The following is a 15,899-nucleotide window of genomic DNA, read 5'->3' on the forward strand; positions in this document are numbered from 1 at the left end:
CAAAGATGCTGCGTTACAGTAAGTGAGCGGGAGAGAACAGGAAAGTACGATAACCACAGAGATATGGCACTGTCCTGCTGTCTCCCCATTGCTGCTGCACAATCAGGCTTCTAACACCACTGATATATACCTATGCATCTTAGTGCAAAAGTGTCTGCATGAAGTCTGGCTTAGGGTTTGTGCTAAAAGTCTATCCTTCCAATGCAAAAGACTGTTCAGACTAACTTTTAAACCTTTTCTACTTTGCATGTGTTGTGTACAGTGCAGAACACATGCAACATCTGAAAAGATTGGATAATTAAAAGCATTTCTCCTCGATAATGCCAATGTAAACATTGTGTTGTTTTTGGGTGACAAACCCTGTTTACTTTTTTTTAGTAGCTAGGGTTTTGTGTCAAAAACCATTAATGGTTGCAGGGGAATGCCCATGTACCACCCATGGAATGCCACCCCTTTGATGCAAAGTAATACAAAGCAGAGGTAGGTGCTGCTTTGAGTTACTTTCAGGCTACTTTTCAGTGCGAAACAAGTTTTGTGCTTGAAAGTAAATTTCAAATAACATGTTATACCACAAATTAGTGTCATTTTTGCAATGCAAGATCGGCCCAAAAAGTTAGCAAATATAACCCAAATTTCCAACTTTGGTTCTCAAAGGTTGTGTTAACCAAAGATTTGATGACAGAATCAGTTTCTGTTTTTACCCTTAGTGCCCTCTGCTACTGCTGTAAACCTGATAGAATTTAAAATGATGAGGACTTTTATGCACTGGGGGCTTCTACTTGTAGCACAGGGGAAGCAACTGCATTTTAGACATACCCTCTTTTTTTAAATAGCAGCACGCAAAATAAAACAACATAAGAATCAAATAAAGGTAACATTTTAGGGACATTTTTCATACTTTTAGCAAGCTTTGTCTTAAAACAGATTTTGGGGAAATATTTTGTTATTAGAAAGAATGGGAAAATTAAGTCAGTGAAAAACCAATATGTAAATAAATGTACCAAAACTCCCCTAACCTCACAACGATATGCAAAACAATACAAATCCCCAAATCAATAAGACAAATAGAGGAATATTTAATAAACAAAATGACTCTAAAATCCAAAAAAGCAATAAGGAAAACCAAAGATATTAATGCTTTAAGTTTTAAGTAGAAATAGCGTGAAGAATCATAAGGTGCCAATGAAAGTCTACGGTCGCGGTAGAACTGGACCTAGGCACAATTTGTCGCTCACAGCGATGGATCACTAGTCAGATACACTAATCAGGTTCATCCTGGGAAAAGATTTTACCTTCTAACCAAAGTCATTTAAGTCCCAATCACCACCACAGGAGTACAGTTCTAAAGTCCCTAGGACTTCAGGGAGGCACCTAGAGACTCATAGAGCAGCAGTCCAGGTCCAGATGCCAATGTTTGGCTGGATAGTTGCATCAAAGGCATTTGTAGCTTATTGTAAACCTCTATCTTGAACATGAGGTCAGGCTGATGATCTGTGGAGTCCAGTTCATTGTCCTGGGCACGAGAACTGTAGAAGGTCCACTTTAGAGATCCTCTCAGGTCTCAGACAGCAGGTTTCAGCCACTTCTAATCTTCCACAGGCCCAGGTTTCTCTGAGTAGGGTAATGGGGATGTCATATTTATGTGCAGTGCCAGGCTTGTAGGTTGGAGGAATCAATTAGGTCAGAGTTCCCAAAGGAGACCCTCAATACTTTTACAGCACTTCCTGTGTGCTTTACTGTAAGGTACTGTTAGATAAGGGACCTCTAGTTGGCAGAGGTTTTCACCTTGTCCATGTCAGGACCACCACTCTAATCAGGGTAAGCTAGATCCACACTAAATGATAGACTATGCTTACCCTCTGGTAGCTTGGCTCAGAGGAGTCAGGCCTATCTCAAGAATCAATGTTTAAGGTATTTCTGCAACACACACACAGTAACACAAGGTAAACACCACAAAAATACTCCATACAGTTTTTTATAAAAAAATAGACAATAATTTTAGAAATGAATTGAGACCAAAATAACAATAATCCATTAAGTAGAAGTTGGTTATGAATTTTTAAAGAAAAAAGGAGTTATAGTGTGTACAAGCAATAAGCACCAATGGGGGTTATCTGATCGCCCTGAACTAGGGCAAAGTCAACAGTTCAGACAGACCACGATGGAGCGCAGGCTAGGAACACTAGCCACGCAGGCCCAGTGAACAGAGTACCTTGATCCTGGTCACGACAGTGAGATGCAAGGTGCAGACAAGAGATGCGTTGATGTTAGGCCCTCGATCGAGGTGATGCCTCGCTTTTCTTTACACAGTGGCGTCAATGCGTCAGGTTCATTAAGTGAAGCACTGGTTCCGAGAGTGGCAGTTCCAACAACGATGCACTGTGTTAATCCTCTCTGGAGAGGGGATACGTTGATATTCTACACGCAGGTGCCGCGAAGCATTGGTTCCAAAGTGGTGGTTCGGGACGCGATGTAGCAGTTCCGAGTGCAGGCAGTGAGGTAGCGCTGCAGGAAAGCATGCCATCCAGGTCAACAGTCCAGCAGTCCTTGATGCAGCACAGCAGTTTTTCTGACTGAGTCCTGCTGTAGGTCCAGAAGTGTCTGATTTGGTGGGGTTAGAGACCCAGTATTTATACCCAGTTATGCCTTTGAAGTGGGGGTTACCTCAAAGAAGTGTCTTTGAAGGGCACCGTTGTCATTTTGTCCCAGCCCTGGTTTCAGACTATCATGTGGGGGTAAGCAGCCCTTTTTAAGGTGACAGGGCACTACCTATATATGTGCAAGTGTCAGCTCCTCCCTCATTCCTACTGAGGAAGGGCCATCAGAATGCAGAAGAGTGCTCAGACACACCTAACTTTCCTGTGTTTTTGGTTGTCTAAAGGGAATGCACAAATTGAAGCTGTCACACACCCTAGATGTGTATTGAAGTCAGATTGCATGCACATAGAGCAATAAGAGCAAAGAAATGCCCACTTTCTAAAAGCAGTGTACATTTAAGGTAACGATGGGCTCCTCATTTCTTAATGTTTGTCTTACTTTGCAATACTTTCTCGAGGACTGTAGACGCTAATCCATTGACAATTATCTTTGCAGTTTAACCATTTGGAGGCTGGTTTTATACTGTGATTACCTTTAGAAGCTGGTTTTGGATTGTGGCATTTTGCCATTTCAGTTCTGCTTTCAGGTACATAAACTAGCTTCAGCATTCAGGTGTTTTTGCTTCACTTCCATTGTTTCGCTCTTTCAACTATTTCTACACTCGTACTTGCGATACTCGATAGATTGGATATAGCCTCTCTTCAACTTTTTAAGCCTCTTTACACCTTGTTTTTATGCACGGTTTCTCCCCTATCATGTTCTGACTTTTTATTTTATTTTTACGCTATGCACTTGGAGATGGAACTTTTCAGGCACATATTAATGTTTTTGAGCTCTTCTCAGCTAGTATTTTTGTCTAAACTATTGTAGACTACTACTCTTGTAATTCACTATACTTGTTACATATTCCCCTGATGATGGGCTATTATCCACAGCCCGAAATGCATTGGGAACTTTTGAAATGTGTTTCTGCACGCTGAATTCAAGCAGCTACATTTCTTTTACTTTGGAATTGATCTGCCATGATGTTGGAATAAACCCCCCAGACTTTCAACCATTGAAGCTTATGAAGACTCTTCTTGAACTCTTTTGATGCAATTGATACTGTTCATTAATTACTATTGATTATTTGTATTATTATGTATATTATGTATATTTTCTTTTGAGATTTTGAAAAATGATGGTCGTACACTGATATGTTACACACTAGTAGTGCACTGAGTTTACCTAGATATCTCTCTAGGTATCTCTCTCTCTCTCTAGTTAGAATCAAGTGGCTTGCAGAACCCCTTGCCTGGTGCACACGTGATTGAGTTTGTGATTATTAACATATATATAAAAAAAATTGACGTAGATATTTTGAATCAGTTTCCTGAGTGCACACTTGCTGCGTTCATTCATTTATTTGCACTTTCTCAAAGTGACATTTCTAAATAGTAATGTTAAATCTAACTTTACCAGTAAAGTGGATTTATTATTAACATCAAAACGATATAAAACATGACAAAACTACTCCTTTCTAATCAAAAATTTCAACTTAAAGGTGCATTAAGGAATTCCCAAGGTTAACCTATGTGAGGAGTATGCCCCACAGCAGTGAAAAATGAATTTGGGTGTTTGACACCATCAGGACATGAAAAACTTAAAAGTACATGTCCTACCTTTTACTTACACAGCACCCAGCCCTATGGGCTACATATAGCCTACCTTAGGGGTGACTTAGGTGTAATAAAAGGAGAGTTTAAGGCTTGGCAAAGGGTATTAAGTACCAAGTCGAAGTGGCAGTAAACTGTGCACACAGGCCCTGCAGTAGCCGGTCTAAGACAAGTTTCAAAGGCTACTGGTGTGGGTGGCACAATTAGTGCTGCAGGCTCACAGTAGCATTTAATTTATAGGTCCTTGGTATATGGTATATCACTTTACAAGGGACTTAAAAGTAAATTAAAATATGCCAATTTAGCACTGGTCAGTAGTAGTAAAGTGCTCAGAGTCCTAATGCTAAGAAAAAGATACAGCACAAAAGAGGAGTTAAGCAGGCAAAATGTTTGGGGGAATACACCCTAAGGATGAAAGATCTAGCAAGTACCCTACAAGTAAATCCAATCCCTGGCCACACCAAGAGGTAGGGTTATGATAATGGTGTGGTTACTCCAAACTAGTTCTGGGGCATCTCCCCATCCCACTGGGCTTGCCGGAAAGCTGACTAGAGGGACAAAGACCAAGGCCAGGTGACCGGTTCATCTGCTTGTGACAATGTCGGCATCTTGAAAGTGTAAATAGTCCTTGGGGACAGCCCCCAGGCCATCCTGTTAAGGGAAGGACAACACCTCCCTACACCCAAGCCCTTTTTCCTCTGTCTAGAAGCAATCCAAATCTTTTTTTTTCTTCAGAGTTTTATATAGCGCAAACTTGACCTGAAGGTATTGGGTATCAGAGCGCTTTACTCAAGCACTGGTCGCGTAAACAAGGACACATTAAGTTTTTTCGTTAGGCACAGGGAGATATTGGGCAGATGTACAACCATTCATTTTTGTGGGTTGCAAGTTGCGTCAAATCGCGACTTGCAATTTGCGACTCGCAAAAATGAATGTACAACAGTGTCTCAGACACTGTTTGCGATTCCCAATGGGGTCGCAACTTGCATGCCTCATCAATATTCATGAGGAAAGAACAATATGAACACCATTGGGAATAGCTAGCACTCACAAGGATGGTGGCCAGCTGGGGCGAGCAGACCACCATGTCTGTGACTGTTTTTTAAATAAAGCTCTATTTTTTTTTTTATTGCAGGCTGTTTTCCTTAACCCATCCTGTGCACATGCCCACCGTGATGTCGGACAGCCGTGGTCATCCGACGTCACTGTGGGCGTGTGTGGAGGAAGGCCGGGGGTTGTCCAAACCACACCTACTTATTATTTCTCCCGCACCGCGGCAGAATTCGTGCAGCGGTCAACAGTTTAAAGTGAAACGGGATGCATTTAAAAAAGAAAAATGAAACTTATCAGTTTCATTTGTTGAGGGCAGGCAGTTGTCCCTGGGACCACTGTCAGCTCATAAAAAATATTTATGCACCCATTTACAAAGGGGAAGGGGTTGCCGGGGACCCCTTCCCATTTGTGAGTGGCTTCCTACCCTTTTAAAAAGGGTGGTAAACTGCAAGTGTTTTGCGACGCCCTAGGCACCACCCTTCCTAATAGTGAGTCGCAAACCATATTTTACGAGTCACTGATATGTTAGCTTGTAGCAAAATATGGTTTATCAATGGGGCCGATCTATTTTGCAATCGCAAACGGGCCAAATTTCCGTTTGTGACCGCAAAAAGCGGTTGTACATCTGCCCCTAATTGATTTCCCAGAATCAGGATGTTGAGCATCGTTGCGAGACTCAAACCCAGTTCCCCAGATTTTAGGTCAACCGGCCTCGCCATTAGACCACATCCTCTCCCCCCATCTCACCACAGGGCAGCCATCAGCAGCCATGTGACAGGTAAAAACTGGCAGAAAGGCCACCAAATGTCTATTCAGGGAGAGGTAACTTTTCTAAAAGTACTTTTTTCCAAAAATGTTATTCACAATTATATCTCACCATTACATTGATATTGAATAACTATTAAATAAGTCCTTGGGTTATATTTTTAGCTGCTATGAACTTGAAATTATCATCAAAAAGTGTTTTCCCATGGGTCAGTGAACCTTGCCACAGAAAAAAGGGTGTTTACAGAAAAAAGGGTGTTTGGGACATTTTCAATGTCAGGACATGTGCAACATTAATTTCTATTTATCGTATTTTGAATGTCATGCACCCTAACTTATTGGGCAATAAGGCCTACTTTGGGGGTGACTTATAAGTATTTTAAAATAAATGTTTAGTCCTGTCAAAAGAATGATTTTACAGGCCAAATTAGTAGTTCAAAAACTGCCCAGCCAAGCTACAGTGGCAGTTCTGTAGACATGATTTACACAGGTACTGTAGTGGCTGGTCAATGAGTGCTTCATCCCACTATTAGCATTTACTTTACAGGCCCTGGGTACATGTAGATCCATTGACTATGGATGTATAATTAAAATACATGTGACAATCAGGTGTATGCAAAGTTCAGCTCGTTTTTAGGGAGCCCACAACATTTTACAGCTGGTTAGCAAAAGTAAAGTGTGCAGAGCCCTTAAGTCAACAAAAATAGTACAGGCAAAAATATGGGGGCATACCACAAAAAAGATGAGCATTCGAGGGTGTGGTCAGGACGCAAATGGAGTGAGACGTGTATTGCTGAGTCTCCGCTCCACCACGGCCTGTTACAGCTTAACAACCCGGCCGCCGGACACCCCGACCATCACCGAGTGTCCAGCTTGTTGCCGGATCGACAGAGGGTGCTCCTACCTGCCTGGTAACTGCTCGGGAAGCATCAGGGGCTGCAGATCCGGATACACTGCCTCCATCTTGCTCTGGGAGCGGCTGGAAGAAACCTTTCCCTTGCTCTTGTTCTTGGGCTCGCTGACTTGTTGCCTCTGCAAGAGGGACTCCTGAGGGTTCTTGAATCTTTGTGCCTCCTGGACGGTGCTGATCCTGCCTTGAGCGCCATCCTTACACACCTATCCCAAGCAGGGCACCCCCTGCGCCGCTCGCTGGTCTGAGTCTATCCAGGAGATTGCATTGGAGCTAGTGTAGAAATAGTAACCCCTATTGGTGGCTAAGGCAGCCTACGCCTACCGGCTGATAAGATAGTGGTAACCTCTCTCTGGTCAAAATTCAACCCGCATTCACAGTCTGCAACCATCTTCCCGGAGTCTGTGACGGAAAGGGACCAAGCCAATATACCGATTACACAGACCTTTATGAACTCTTTCGTCCAAAAAATGAAGGCCAAAATAGGGTCACTTAAACATGATTTTAAGTCTGGCTTGCAGGATATCTAGAGGGATGTCAAGGAAATTGGTGGACTATCTCGAATGCACCATGGATGTCAGGGCGGAGGACCACAAGAGCCTATGGTGACTGATGATGGAGTTGGAAGACCAAAACATTAGCTTTCAGCTCAAGCAGGAGGACCTGGAGAATTGAAGTCGGCGCAATAACCTATGCATTAGAGGAGTCCCACACAGGGCGAAGGGCAAGGACATCATGGCCTTTACAGCGGACCACCTTTAGGTGATCTGTGAGAATGGAGGCCCATCCCCACTTACCCTGGACAGAGCGCATCGTGTTCCTGGCCCCAGAGGCCACCCAGACTTCATCCCGGACATTCTCACACAGATCCACTTCTTTTCTGAAAAAGAAGCCATACTGAAAAAGATCAAGGGAGCCAAGTCCCTATCCTATAATGGCTATTCGATTCAAATCTTCCGAGACCTAGCCCCTACCACCCTATGGAGATGAAAAGACTTTAAGCCAGTCACAGACAAGCTTCATGAACTCAATTTCAAATATAAGTGGGGCCATCCATCCACGCTGATATTCATCTGGGAGGGTAAACGATGAGCCCTCCATTCACTGACTGAAGCAAAACAGCTCCTTCGTCTCCCGCTGTATCCTGAGGATGGGGGTCCTCACTCTCCACAATGGCGCTCTGGAAAATCCCCCTGACTAGAATGGCCCACTGTCCCACCCCCCAAGCACAGGAGACGCCTCCAAGAACAGGACACCTCCGAGGCTAAACAGGATATTATCAACCACATCTGGACATTGAGGGATTCTTCCCTGTACCCTCGATCCCCTGAGCAAAAGGAGTGATCCAGACAGGGAATGCTCAGATAGACAAGTTTTCCAAACTCCACATAGCTCCCTAGAGCCTGGATATGATAGAGGGAACTTCACTATCTACACTATGCCTAACCACCTTAGCACAGTGGGGAAAGGTGGGCTTCCCGAAACAAATACATGGACAAGGTTAGCACTGACCTTATGACCTTGCCCTTGCCCACTTTGACACCGGCTCTCAGTTCCCCCCCAGGTGTTACGGTGGCGGGCGACTTTTGAGTGTCTCTTTGCAGCGGGCCGTTGGAGCGGAGACCTGAAGGACTGCCTGCGCCTGCCACCTTCCCCACATCTACTGTGTCCCCTTTAAGAGTGACTTCTTCAGAATGGCCCGTCCTTTGGACAATGGGCTGTTCCTGGTAGACAGTTACCTTGTTTGGCCAGTTAGTCGCCCCCTGTGGGGAACATTAGCCCCCTTTTTCTTCCCTCCCTGTCATTACCCCTTGGTTGCGCTTATTTTTGGGGAGACTAAGGGGCTCATTAGGATGGCGGACGGAAACGGGTAACGTCCGTCATGGTCGCGGCAAAATCACTCCCACCCGCACCGCGGAGAATCCGAAGTTGCGATTAGGATATTCATGTCAAGAAACTCCGACCACGGCGGACGGATCCCATCAAACACCGTCCGCGGCGGACGGAACCAAAAGAACACCCACCGCCGCGGACGGACATGACCGCGGAAACAGGCCCAACCGCCGCCATACCTGCGGAGGGTCCGTCCACGCCATTAGGATAATGCCGCCATTCCAACGGAACTCACCGCCGCGGAAACAATACCTCCGAAAACGGACCATGACTGCGGAAGGACCACACAAACACCATCCCTGCCGTCAAACCGATTACAAAATGGCAGACGGAAGTAAATAGAAAATACATCAAACAGAACACCCAACCACCTGAAACACCCACCCCCAGCAACTACACGCCCAAATGACACCCCCCCCAAGCTCCGAAAAATGCACCTAAATCACCACACCCACAGAACACCTGATTGCCAACAACCATTGGGACACCACCACCACACAGAGTATAAAAAAAATCCCTCCCACTACCACAGTCCTTTGCATCACAGCATAGCTGCAAGCAAGAGCCCCATTACCACGACCAGCAGACACACACAAACACACATACAACCTGCTCACAAACACACACACCACACAAACCAACACAACACCATCCCTACACACCACACACCTGCACATCCCACCCCACCACACCAACACCTTGCACATCACACACCATGGCACCCAAGAAAAATCCCAAATTCACTGACACTGAGTTGAAGGTCATGGTGGATGAAATCATCCGTGTCGAACCACATCTCTTCAGCAACCTAGTCCAGCAGACAACCTTGGCAACCAAAAACCATATGTGGGACAGGATAGTGACCAGAGTGAATGCGTCAGGGACCGTGCCACGCACCAAACACGACATCCAGAGGCGGTGGCACGACCTCAAGGCAAGGGTGAAAGGCATCAGGGCGAAGAACCACCTGCGGGCACACCACACTGGCGGCGGCACTCCCCCTGAGCCCTTACCATTTGCTGAATGGAAGGAGAAGGTGCTGGGCATACTGCACCCTGAGAGCCTGGAAGGAATCGAGGAGGGAGAAGAGGCTGGTAAGTACAAACAAATGACCACGATCACACTGCCATGGTCTGCCATGCACAACTGCCAACACACATCTCCCTGGCCCCAATTCATGCATGTGGACCACACAGTCACCCAAATGTGAAGTCCTCAGCTCAAATGCACCCACCATGACCAAACACAAATGTTGCCTCCTACGTTCCCAGGCTTGCATGTTGTCAGAGCAGCCAACACCACAACTCCCAACAGGCCTCTATGTCCACAGGGAGGGATGGCGGTGTGTGGGGTGTGTGAGAGACCAGCACTACAACTCCCAACAGGCCCCCATGTCCACAGGGAGGGATGGCGGTGGGTGGGGGGGAGTGCGAGAGGTGTGTGGGATCTGTGAGAGACCAGCACTACAACTCCCAACAGGCCCCCATGTCCACAGGGAGGGATGGCGGTGGGTGGGTGGTGTGAGAGACTAGCACTACAACTCCCAACAGGCCCCCATGTCCACAGGGAGGGATGGCGGTGGGTGGGGGGGAGTGCGAGAGGTATGTGGGGTGTGTGAGAGACCAGCACTATAACTCCCAACAGGCCCCCATGTCCACAGGGAGGGATGGCAGTGGGTGGGGGGTGTGAGAGACCAGCACTACAACTCCCAACAGGCCCCCATGTCCACAGGGAGAGATGGCGGTGGGTGGGCGGTGTGAGAGACCAGCACTACAACTCCCAACAGGCCCCCATGTCCACAGGGAGGGATGGCGGTGGGTGGGGGGTGTGAGAGACCAGCACTACAACTCCCAACAGGCCCCCATATCCACAGGGAGGGATGGCAGTGGGTGGGGGGAGTGAGAGACCAGCACTACAACTCCCAACAGGCCCCCATGTCCACAGGGAGGGATGGCGGTGGGTGGGGGCTGTGAGAGACCAGCACTACAACTCCCAACAGGCCCCCATGTCCACAGGGAGGGATGGCGGTGGGTGGGGGGGTGTGAGAGACCAGCACTACAACTCCCAACAGGCCCCCATGTCCACAGGGAGGGATGGCGGTGGGTGGGGGGAGTGAGAGACCAGCACTACAACTCCCAACAGGCCCCCATGTCCACAGGGAGGGTTGGCGGTGGGTGGGCGGTGTGAGAGACCAGCACTACAACTCCCAATAGGCCCCCATGTCCACAGGGAGGGATGGCGGTGGGTGGGGGTGTGAGAGACCAGCACTACAACTCCCAACAGGCCCCCATGTCCACAGGGAGGGATGGCGGTGGGTGGGGGGAGTGCGAGAGGTGTGTGGGGGGTGTGAGAGACCAGCACTACAACTCCCAACAGGTCCCCATGTCCACAGGGAGGGATGGCGGTGGGTGGGGGGTGTGAGAGACCAGCACTACAACTCCCAACAGGCCCCCATGTGCACAGGGAGGGATGGCAGTGGGTGGGGGGAGTGCGAGAGGTGTGTGGGGGTGTGAGAGACCAGCACCACAACTCCCAACAGGCCCCCATGTCCACAGGGAGGGATGGCGGTGGGTGGGGGGTGTGAGAGACCAGCACTGCAACTCCCAACAGGCCCCCATGTCCACAGGGAGGGATGGCGGTGGGTGGGGGGAGTGAGAGACCAGCACTACAACTCCCAACAGGCCCCCATGTCCACAGGGAGGGATGGCGGTGGGTGGGCGGTGTGAGAGACCAGCACTACAACTCCCAACAGGCCCCCATGTCCATAGGGAGGGATGTCGGTGGGTGGGGGGTGTGAGAGACCAGCACTACAACTCCCAACAGGCCCCCATGTCCACAGGGAGGGATGGCGGTGGGTGAGGGGGAGTGCGAGAGGTGTGTGGGGGGTGTGAGAGACCAGCACTACAACTCCCAACAGGCCCCCATGTCCACAGGGAGGGATGGCGGTGGGTGGGGGTGGGAGAGACCAGCACTCCAACTCCCAACAGGCCCCCATGTCCACAGGGAGGGATGGCGGTGGGTGGGGGGAGTGCGAGAGGTGTGTGGGGGTGTGAGAGACCAGCACTACAACTCCCAACAGGCCCCCATGTCCACAGGGAGGGATGGTGGTGGGTGGGGGGTGTGACAGGCCAGCACTACAACTCCCAACAGGCCCCCATGTCCACAGGGAGGGATGGCGGTGGGTGGGGGGGGAGTGCGAGAGGTGTGTGGGGTGTGTGAGAGACCAGCACTACAACTCCCAACAGGCCCCCATGTCCACAGGGAGGGATGGCGGTGGGTGGGCGGTGTGAGAGACCAGCACTACAACTCCCAACAGGCCCCCATGTCCACAGGAAGGGATGGCGGTGGGTGGGGGGGAGTGCGAGAGGTGTGTGGGGGTGTGAGAGAGGTAATTGATTAGTAATGTTGTTACCTAAAACATGTCATGTCCACAGCATTGATCATGATAATCTTCTCCCTCAGGTGATCGCAACTTGACTGGCGCAACCAGCAACCGCCAGCACCAGTCGCCCCCCTCACAGCACGGACTCTCTGGGGACGAGCCCATTGCCAGCTCAGACGCAGAGGACGAAGCGGGACCAAGCAGACTTCCAGGGCCATCAGGCTCACAGGACATCACTGCCTCCACCACCTCGGCCTGTGTCACCACACCATCACCTGCCATAGTGAGCTGTGCAGCCACCACCACCACCACCACTCCTGCCTGTGCCACCCTGCCTGACCCATCAGCCGATGATGGACCATCTACATCCCAGGCAAGCAGGGAGAGTGGACGTGAGAAGACACAGGTGAGGGCACAGCACACAACCAGGAGTGCAGTTGTCCGGCGAGGTGGGGAAGGACACCCACCCCATCCTGCCGCCGAAACCCTGGAAGCCATCGCAAGAGTCAATGCCTCCTATCAGCGGGCGCAGGAACAATATGAACACCAAGACTCACAAGAGAACAGCAATCTGTTGCGGTCCATTGATACCCGCGTAGGGCAAATTGTGGACCTCATGGGACAGCAAACTGCTCTGTGGAGGGACTGGCTATCCCGCGCCACGCCACCCCCCTAGCCCTAGTGCCCAGCGGGACCGCTCCCCAACACCACCGCCACCCACACCTGAGCCCACGGACAGGGAGGTGGCCCCTGGCCAACCTGCCCCCACAGCTGACTCCGCTCCGGCTCCAAGACGGAGGGGCCGTCCGAGGCTGGATGCAGGTGAGAACAGTGGTGTTGCTCCATCTACCCGCTCTAAGAGGGGGCGCCAATGACTTCACCCTTGTCTGAGCCTGCCATTCACCCTGAAAACTATCCTGTCCCACACTGGCAACCATTGCCACACGTCTGTTGGACTAGCTGGAAATCACACATTGTGGTATCCCCACGGTGTTTTCATCTCCCATGACCTTCAACTCTCACTCCCCCACCAACACGTCTTTGTAAATATGCACCAACATCAACCCACAACCTGTAAATAAACATCACTTAAACACTCAATGATGTGTGGCCTCCATGTTTTAATCACATGATTGTCTTAGAATGTAACGTTACCAGGTGCAGGGATCAATGTTGTTGAGAATCATGCCTCTGTGGGAGTGACCTAGGGATAATTAGAGAACAAACACAGGTCAGGAAAGAGATTCACACCCATCACAACACACTGTACTGCAACATCCCACAAACCACACTCATCACCAATTAAGTGGATCACAGGACACATATCAGGGAGCATAGCATGTACCCCATCTAACACACACATTTCCAAACAGAACATACCAGAACAGGCAGCATAGACACACCACATCCACACTCCACCACCAAACATACATCACGCATTGTCTGGCTGTACAAGCGGTAGTTACTCACATTCAAGGGAAATAGCGATCAATGAGCTGACGCCTCTGGTCCACACCTTCTTCCTCACCACTATCCTCATCAGTCGACATGGGTGGGATGGGAGGCCGAGCAACCTGTTGGTCTTCAGGGTCCATGATCAGTTCAATGTTATTGCGCAAGGCCAGGTTGTGGAGCATGCAGCAGGCAATCACGATTTTGCATACTTTGCCTGGTGAGTATGGCAGGGCCCCTCTGGTTTTATCCAGGCAGCGAAACCTAGACTTCAGCAGTCCAAAAGTACGTTCTATCACTCGACGTGTCCTCCCATGGGCATCATCATTATAACGCAATTCACCAGGGGTAGTAGGATTCCTGATGGGGCTCAGCAGCCATGGCCTGTTTGGGTACGCAGAGTCGCCTAGGTGGTGTGATGACAGACACAAATTTCATTACCATGATTTGTGGAAACACCATGCCACACATACAACACAATTGTCCTCACAACACACTGACAACACAATTGTCCTTTCAGCACACTCACCTACAAGCCACGCACATTCTGGACGCAGATTAGCCAACAGTTGGGGGACAATGCTGCTCCGCATGATGTGGGAGTCATGGGCGGAACCGGGAAATCTGGCACACACATGCGAGATGATGTTGTCGGCCAGGCACACCACTTGCACGTTGATCGAATGGTAGTGCTTCAGATTCCTATATACAGTTTCACGTGCCTGGGGTGGTATGAGACCAATATGTGTCCCATCAATTGAACCCACCACGTGTGGTAACTGGGCCAGGGCATAGAAGTCCCCTTTGACTGCTGCCAACTGTGCCTGACGTGGAAAATGGATGTAATCATCCTTCTAAAGCATCATGGCATTCAGGACATCCCGCAGAACCATGCTGAACATGGATTGTGACATCCCTCCCGCATGACCAACGGTGTACTGGAAAGTGCCAGTCGCAAAGAAATGTAGTGCCGCCATCACCTTTGCTGTGGGTGTGAAAGCTCCAGGATATGTCCTGCGTGGCTGCAGATGAGGTGACAATTGTGTGACAAGCTCCTGCAATCTCAGTCGGTCAAGCAGTATTTGCGGATCACCTCCTCGTCAACCATGTCCTCCAGCACAGTGTATGGTCGATGCACATTTGGAGCCCTCCTGTGTGGGAGTAGATGGCAGCAGATGTCAAATGACCAACAACGCATAGCTGTGCAACACTATCACATCTTGAGCACCACAATGCTAATAATACATGTTGCAGACAGTGATGATATGTGTGACCGGAACAATATATAAGGAAATAGAGCTGACTACACACACAATGTACAGCCACAAAGTACATCCAGTGGGCTAACATGTACAATGTAACGTGCACACATGTTAAAACATCTTGCAACAACACATGACTGAGGGCCCATATGTGGACAAGCGTCCACACAGACACACATATACTTGCACAAACAACATGAAATTGGAACACACCCTACTTGTGTTCATGCACCCATGAACACACATACAATTCCCCCTCAGCTGACATGCATGGGCACACAACAACAGACACGCATACACAAAATGCATGTACACACACATCATTGTTACTTGCACACACAAACCACAAACTCACAACAGATAATGAATGTGTGTACACACCCTTGCGGTACTGTGTAGATGTGTAGAAATGAACACGTGTGTACACAAGACCAAAACGTCAACACGTCGCAATGCACATCTGACGCTACTTTGGCCCACAACACTAGCCTTTGTTAACCACTGGCAAGGTCTACAGTCTGAGCACACATGCAAAAAATGGACATGAATGTCGCACGTGGACATGGTCCATAGGCTACACATCAAAATTCTTACAGCATTCCGGACATGTCTTGACACACGCGTACAACTAAGAAGATTACATGTGTGCGGAGACATGCAGTGTGTGTACATACGCCATCTGGGGACGCCTTCCACCAACACAGGAGATGACCGATTACACAGCAATTAAGCATGACATATGCTGTATGGTCAATGACCATCCCGGTTGCACCCCGCTAAATGCATGTGCGCACTACCGCAGCGGTGCATCATTTGAAATCAATCACTCACTGGCGCCGCTATGGTGGTGCACGCCTTCCGCGGTGGCGGTGCAGGCAAACACATACATTTGATGATGCAATCTGAAATGGCAGTTGAAACAACACCTT

Source organism: Lissotriton helveticus, chromosome 3_1, assembly GCF_964261635.1.
Source record: "Lissotriton helveticus chromosome 3_1, aLisHel1.1, whole genome shotgun sequence".
In the NCBI taxonomy this organism is placed as follows: domain Eukaryota; kingdom Metazoa; phylum Chordata; class Amphibia; order Caudata; family Salamandridae; genus Lissotriton; species Lissotriton helveticus.